The following is a 7736-nucleotide window of genomic DNA, read 5'->3' as shown; positions in this document are numbered from 1 at the left end:
AGGCGAAGAGCTGTTTTTTGCAAAAACACCAAAACCAAAACACCACCCCCTCTCCCCCAAATCTGTGGCTGGCTGAACCAAAATATCGGGTGGGTGCAATTCAGGTTCTGGGTCACATCCAGACCTGACCTTTGTACTTCCCACTCATCTTTATTCAAACATCTATCGTGTTTTGTTTCCCAGTGCTGTACAGCTGTTTTCCAACTGGTATGAAAGAGCGTCTGATAAAAAATCACATTTTTGTCCTTGTAGCAGAACTTCTTATTTTTCAAGGCTGTAAACTTAGCCTAACATTTATTTTCTCATAACAGTCCAAAATATTTCTGTTCAAAACTGTGATATTGCCCTCTACAGTGATACCTAATGTAAAAAGAGAGACAGGAGTAACATTTTTTCCTTCAGTTGTAATACCGTTGGCATACATTTTTAAGTATTTAAGTAAGGGAAAAATATTTAATACAAAATGTTTTCACTGTGAGAAAGTTGCGAGTTCAAAACCAGTGGATGCATTTGGTAGTCAGTCACATCCAAACCTACCGAATGACATGATACTTCTCTTCCTGTGGTGTGGTACACGTTTTTTGTGGCAGACTACTGAGGCCTGGAATAGCAAAAGCAGTAGGAGCCTCGCTCGTGAGGGGACTAAAAGCCGATAGTTGCAAAAGCTGATAGTTGTGACTCATTTGCCTGTTCCAGTCTTTCGTTTCAGAAGTGCTAAATTTAACCAAAATGGCTTCACGAGAGACATATTTTTACACATCAGCCTAGTAGACATAAAAGGAAGTACATGCTACATAGGTATAGAGGTATTTGCTGCAACTAACAGATTGCTGGCTAAGCGCATGTCAGTATTTGTAATACTGTTGTATTCGTGATTAACATTTTTGGTTTTGTAGAGCTTGCATTGCACTTTACATTGTTTTGTATACCTTGCACTAAAGACCTTCCTGCAGGACTGGAACTTCTTGGTTCTGAGGCAGAATATATTTTAAAGAATAATACCTGGCTCAGCGTACTTTTTGGAGGTGAGTTAAACAGACTGCCTAAAATAAAGGATGAGATTGTGCCTCGTTAAAGCACGGTGTAGTAACAAAGCAATTTCAAAGCTGTCCAGCCCGTTGCTGGCGTAAGCACGATTAATATTTGTGCTTTGCCTAACACAAAGCCTAGGCACTTTTCTCTGAAGTACTTGACTAGCGGCAGTGATGGTTACATATATGATTTATACTATTTATTTTTTAATTTTAGAAGATTGAACATGCTTTTCACTTGTCAACAGAGAACAGTTTAACAGCCCTGTGGAGGTGCAATGAAAACTACATTTAGTGTAGAAATATCAAGAGGCACTTCACTATCTATGAGCACTTGGGATATCACTAATATTCTGTGGAAAAAAACTATATTACTAACAAATGGTTAATAACTAGCTGGAAAACATTACAGCTTTCTTAGAGGGTAAAAAACTTCTCAAGCCTTAAGGAACTACACTATCTATTTTGTAATTCAACTAAACAGCTCCCCTGATGTCCCCCATTGTTAGGCCAAATGCTAAAATTCAGAAATGTTACATTAAACATATGTAATAGGATTGTTTTTTAAAGGTAGGAGGAATCTAGGCGGAAAGTCCCACAGGAATTCAGTTATTTCTTCTATACTACACTGAAAAAATTAAAGAATTAAAGCGCATACTTTATGCTTTATGAAAAGTAAAAGCATTTTTATTTCACTGCAGTAAAAGCAGAATCAAATTGACAGTGACTGTTATGACTTTAAGCGTGACTATTAAAAGATTACAGCAGAGAGAGTGCTATGTTTTCCAGGATGATGAGTTTTTTTTCTCAAATTTGTTGTGTCTGATCTTACTATTGCTGGCATAGGTTCAGTGCCCTACCCAAGTTTTTTTTTTTTTTTTTACGTTAACTGCTTATTGTGCAGAACAATATCAGTCTCAGCGCTTCACAAACACAAGTCATTTTTCAGCAGGTCTAAAATTATCTCACAGTTGCAGCTGGAAAGCTTCACCTCAGTGAGTTTTTCTATTACTTTTCCGGATGTTAACTCTGCTGAAACCACAGTCTGTCACTAGGATCACTGGGATTCCAGTCTGGGTGGAAACTGGGGTAGCAGAATGAAATAAAAACATTGAAGTGCAGAGACCTTCAGAAGACATCAACTTTAACTTTAGAAACATGAGTCCCTTAAAAGCAGTATCAATAACAGTTTGTGAAAAATCTGCTTGCAGCAAAGCAATGTGGTAGCTAATCCTGCAATGGCTTGCTCAAGAATGCATGGTTTATTATTAAAGTAATCTTTTAAGATTTTATTGGAATGTGCTTCCACAGCGGTGTTGCTGCCTTTGTGGGCTTTACTGTGTATGTGTCATCTTGTCCATAATTAAACTTTTCACTGACAGACCTAGGACTTGTTTTTTTTTTCTTAAACCTCCCACTTTGAATGCTGGAATTTCATTTGAACTTTAAATACTGCCTTGGAATTTGCCATAAGGTAAACTGTCTGCTCCTGGAAGCTTCAATGCTCTGTTACAGATGTTGCAGACACACAATAAGTGACTGAATATTAAAGGACTTGCAAATTTGTGTCTCAGTGTAAAAAAAGGCTGAAAGGAACTAAATAGTTATTCAGATGCTTGGGTTGTCCTTAGAGAATTCACACTTTGAAGTATATGGGAATAGAAATTAATGGAAAACTGGCCTAGAGGGCAGATTTTCAGTGAAGCTTCACTGCTGTCAACTGAGAAAAGGCAAAGTATGTCAAAGGAAACATGAAGGAAGAATTTGTACTTCAGCCTTTGGACTTCTCAGCCAAGTTTCTCATGTGACTTGGACTTGCTGACCACTTCTTTTTATAAATTCAGTTAAAGATAAAGTCCTCTGAATATCTGAAGCAATAAGCATCCTTGCTAATTTAAAATCTTAAATTAAAATCTGTAGTTCATATTAGTATATCTCTAGCCATAAAGCTCTGAGAAATGAAGTCCACAGGTACAGCCTCAGTACCCAAACACTGGGTCATCAATGGACCTCAGACCTGTCTTGAAAATAGTTATGCCTGGAATCAAGAACAGACTTGAATAATTATTTCATCCAAAGCCTGTGTTTTGAGGCCCAGGTTTGGTCCTCTCAGGGTCAGACTGCCACAGGGATTTAAACTGGAAATATGTTCAGCCATTTATAAGCGATTGAGTAAGAGAAAGGTAAGAGCTATTGCCCCTCAGCTGTGGCACAACAGCTCGCTGTGTGTGTGCCCTTAACCGGTTGCAATGCAAGGTAAAACAAGTTATTTTAAATTGCCTTCAGTGGTATATGATAACAATTTAAGCTAACCTTTCCAAATTCGCAAATGACCACTGATAATATCTGGCTGAGAAATGATGACTTCCCATACTGCTTTAACCTCTATCATGTTTCAGGCAGGGATATTTGGGAGGAGATGGGAAATTTTAGCACTGGAAGCTCATGCATTGCCATCATAGTGCAGCAGCTCTCCAGCCCTGAGTTTCTACCCATCTGACATAGCCAGCAGCCCAGTGCAGGCTTCCAGAACAAGGGAGACATTGTGGGGCTGTTCAGCAGTTTTTCATATCTCCCCTCATCTACAGTCCTGTTTTGCCTCAGGACTGACTGTGGATGTATGCCGGCACGGCGGGTAGGCATGTTCTTATGTCACGTAAGCTGGGCAAGGCGTGCAGCTTACACGGCTCCTGTGTTGATAACATGGCTCTGCTGCGCTTTGCTCAGCTCGGTGGCCAACAGATTCTGGCTGAAGCAGCAGTGATGTTTCTATCGCTCTAACTCAGTGCTTGGTCACTGCTATGGTCAACCAATGACTGTGAATTCTGTGTGAAAAAAAAATATGCTGATGGGCAATACCATCTCATCTGAAAGAGTACTATTCCCCTGCCTTGTCAAATAAATACATACTGTATTATGTTTGACTCAGGTTGAAGAAAGGCCCGTATCTAAGCCGACTTCTCTAACTACGAGGCCACTCTGTAAAAGGAGGGCAGCGACCTCTCTCCGTGGCCATTATCTGTGGCCCAGATGACAATGCATGCATGCGTACATTCCTACATACAGGGAAGGATTTTTAGGTGGTGCATTTCTTCTTGGAGAGGTGCTATGCCCAGAAGAGAGGGAGAATTTCAAGTGCATTCCTCGTCAGTGTTTCTTGTTCACTTTCTGTAGCTTCTTCTGTTTGTGTGTGTTATATATTCTGGCTAAGGTTTTTGAGTCCACAGTTGGTGCCTGACTTCTGGACTTCATAATGCTTAGCATCCAAACATGTGAACCTCTTTTTGCGTCTGGAGCCTAACTTGTACTGATTGTCAGCTGGAGTTTGGCGGCTGACCTGCTTAGTTCTGTTTGCAAATCCCACTAGATACACCTGGGTGTTTTAGGTGTCAGAATAGCTTTATAAACATGGTCCTACTGCTTTTTAGTTTATTGAAACCTGTCTTTGGCACGCTTTACGATTCCCTGCATCTATGTATCAGCCTCACAGCTTGTCCTTAACCCTCATGATCTGTAAAGGGGAGTAAGCATAAATTACACATTGTAGACGGTTTAGATCTGAACAAATCTACAATACTGTAGTAAAACTTACAGATGTATCATAATCAAGTGTAGACATCCTTGCTAATGTGGATTCTATTACATTCTGAAACAGTGGCTCTGCAGTTGTTAAATAGATTGAGCAGGAGGAAATCTGAGATAAAGTAAGTTTATCCAAGTACTAAGAATTCAGCCTCACCTTTGAATTTGGCCAGGTAAATGAGTATGCATCTAAGAAGTCTAAACAAGTATAAACTAGTGCCTGAAAGAGGTGTCAGGTACACCTACTTGAGCTCCTTACATCAGATTTGTATTTAGCTCAGAAATAGTCAGAGTCAGGAAACTACACTCTTGAGGACAATCATCCAGGAGAAGAAATAAACACAATTATTTCTTCTACTGTCTGTAAAGAAGACTGCTTTGGTTACAGCCTTTCTGTGTTCGTGTACTTTCACACAGCTTTTACCGCCTAGGTTAAGTCATCCTGTTTCACCTATTACTTCCTAGAGCAGTATTTCATTCTTAAGGGCCAGCCCTGACATTTTTATATAAGAATACTCAAAAGGAAGCATAAATACTTTCCCCAAAAAATTTGAGGGTGGAAATATGCAATGTAGTCCTGTGGAGAATTTTGATTTAAATAGTTTTGTTTATCTGTTCATCATCTCATTTCTCCTATCCTATGTACCTTGTACTTCTGATCTAGTCAAAAACACATAATATAACCTAATGAAGTACATACCGATTACTTTCTGTGAAGTGATACGCTCCAATTCTATCCTAGCATAGAGCATCTAATTTGTATTTTGTGTTCACAGAGCCCTTTATAAGTAAATTGCTTTTATTGCTTGAACTTTACATAGAGAGACTAGGCTTCAGAGGTGTAGTTTATACTACAAAGTAACGTCACATCCAAACTGGGCTTAGACCTCAAGTTTCTTATGCAAACCCTGAAATTAATCTGCTTGAACACTGACTTTCGCGTGTTTGCTAAGAGAGCCCTGGGAAAATCATATTCTTCCACACTCATAATCCCATTAACACCCTTGAGGTAGAAAAGGTGGTAACTAGTAGAAAATTAATATTACTTTCAGGGTATTTAGATGCCAATCAAGTGATATATGATTTAAGGAGAAGAATCAAGTCTCTTTATGTGCTCTCCTCTCAGCTATGCTTTTCTCGTTGTTCCTTAGCATTTCTTATTACTGTTTCTGCTCTTATACCTTAAAACATCTTGTTTTCTTTCCCCTAACTTTCTAGAATTACCTCCCATGCTAAGAATATCTGGTTGTCTTTCATCCAGATTTTCTAGAACTGCTTTTCCTACTAGGAGTTCCGTGAGAAACTTCCCTTTTGGTAGCTTTGATGCCTTTGATGGCAGTTCCTATTTTTCATCTTCTTTGTCCACCTTGTAAGTAGCACACTATAAGGAATGCAGTGAAACTGTTGCCTCTCTCTTTTTGTGTTTCTTTAGTTTGTCAGTCTCTGGCACTGACTCATCACCTGTGAGCATGGTGCCAACTCTCATGAGTGGACACGTAGCCACAAGCTGTGAATTGTAGGTGTGCATTTTGAGAACATCTGCGCTGATCCAGATCTTCCCTTGTATGTGTCATTTTAATTATTCTAAAATTTATAAAATTAGGTTGATAATATTTTGTTCAAATTGACCTGTCCTTACCACCCCCTAGATATTTTTATATTTCACCCAGAGTTAATATCTTTGTTCTTATTTTGCAGAAGAGGACATAAGGGAACATTATGCAAACTTCTATTAGATGTTCCCGATCTGTATTCAGAAAACTGAGGCTCAGCTTTGTAATGCTGCTTGGCCTATAAGGGAAAAATGGTGTTCCTTGTTACTCTTGTAATTCATATCAATTTTGTGAGACCCGCCCCCTACCCAGGGCCCTGAAGACCCAGGCTTGATAGTACTGGGTAAAGAAGATAAGAAACAGAACTAGTTTAATACGATCTTTACTAAATATGGAGCGTTCACAGCTTCATTTCATAGGTCACATCATTCTCATTTTATAACTAGAAAGTCTGAAATAAACAGACATTTTTGGCTTCTCTTCAGGGCACTGAGCTTTAAAGCCTAAAATGATTCCTGTTTCATTTGAGACGTTTTCATCTTGGACACCTGAGCTCTTCTTGAAGTTCTGATATTCACTTACTTTGTGGCTTTGACTATGTCATTTAACTTTACTTTACTCAGACTGGTAGGAAAGTTGGGGCAGAGCCATCCTGTGAGTTCAAACTAAATAAAGCTTGTAGGGTGCTTGTAAGACCAGTCAGAATCAGGATATGACTCTATTTCTCGGACTGTGCTCATTCCTCTAGGCTTCCTGTTTGCTAGAGGTTTTTTTCATGAAAAGCTTCCGCTTGTTGCTTTTCAAAAAGTTTGGTATTTTACAAAGCAAACTACATTTTGTGCTTCCTTTTGTCATAGCTGATGTCAAACACTGTTAAAAGAAAGACATTTGCAACATCATAAAATGCTTGTGATTTGACAAATCTAAAAATGCTCAGAGTTGATCAGCCTTCCCAAGCTGTAGCATTCCAACAGCCTGGAAGATAAGAACACACTGTTGTTATTAGCAGGCAAATGGTTTGTTGAATGGGTTCAGGATTTTCCTAGTAAATGAAAGTTGCCAGACTACTGCTTTGTGAAATAAATCCAGATTTTTGACGAACACTAAGAAATATTAGAGAAACATGGAACAAATTCATCTATATAAATCTAACTATAAAAATATACTAAGTTTAAAACAGCTTGTTTATGCTTGGGAAGATGATTGCCACAGATACTGAGGCTCGTGCTGAGGAAGTTAGGCTATAGAGCATAGACTACTGCTATCAGTGATCTCTCTCAAATGCATGGCACTAAATAGTTAGAAGATACCTTTCTTTTCTACAACTTGGTCTAGAGATAAATACAAAAAGATCATCGTAGACTTATTTTGGGTATTAATAGCCATACAATTCCTCACAAAAAAATTTGCTGGCGAGAAACTTCACTTTCCTTAACCCCCTTCTCATACTTGTTTCAATCTGAGCTGACAGAAGTTATATTTCTCAAAAGGGGCATCTATCCAAGTTCTGTCACATCCCGTCATGCAGCAGTACATAAAACTGATTTGCTAATGTAAAAAGCCCTCTTTT

The sequence above is a fragment of the Struthio camelus genome, chromosome W (genome assembly GCF_040807025.1).
Source record: "Struthio camelus isolate bStrCam1 chromosome W, bStrCam1.hap1, whole genome shotgun sequence".
NCBI lineage: Eukaryota > Metazoa > Chordata > Aves > Struthioniformes > Struthionidae > Struthio > Struthio camelus.
The sequence above is the reverse complement of the archived record's forward strand: the minus strand, read 5'-3'. Positions refer to the sequence as shown.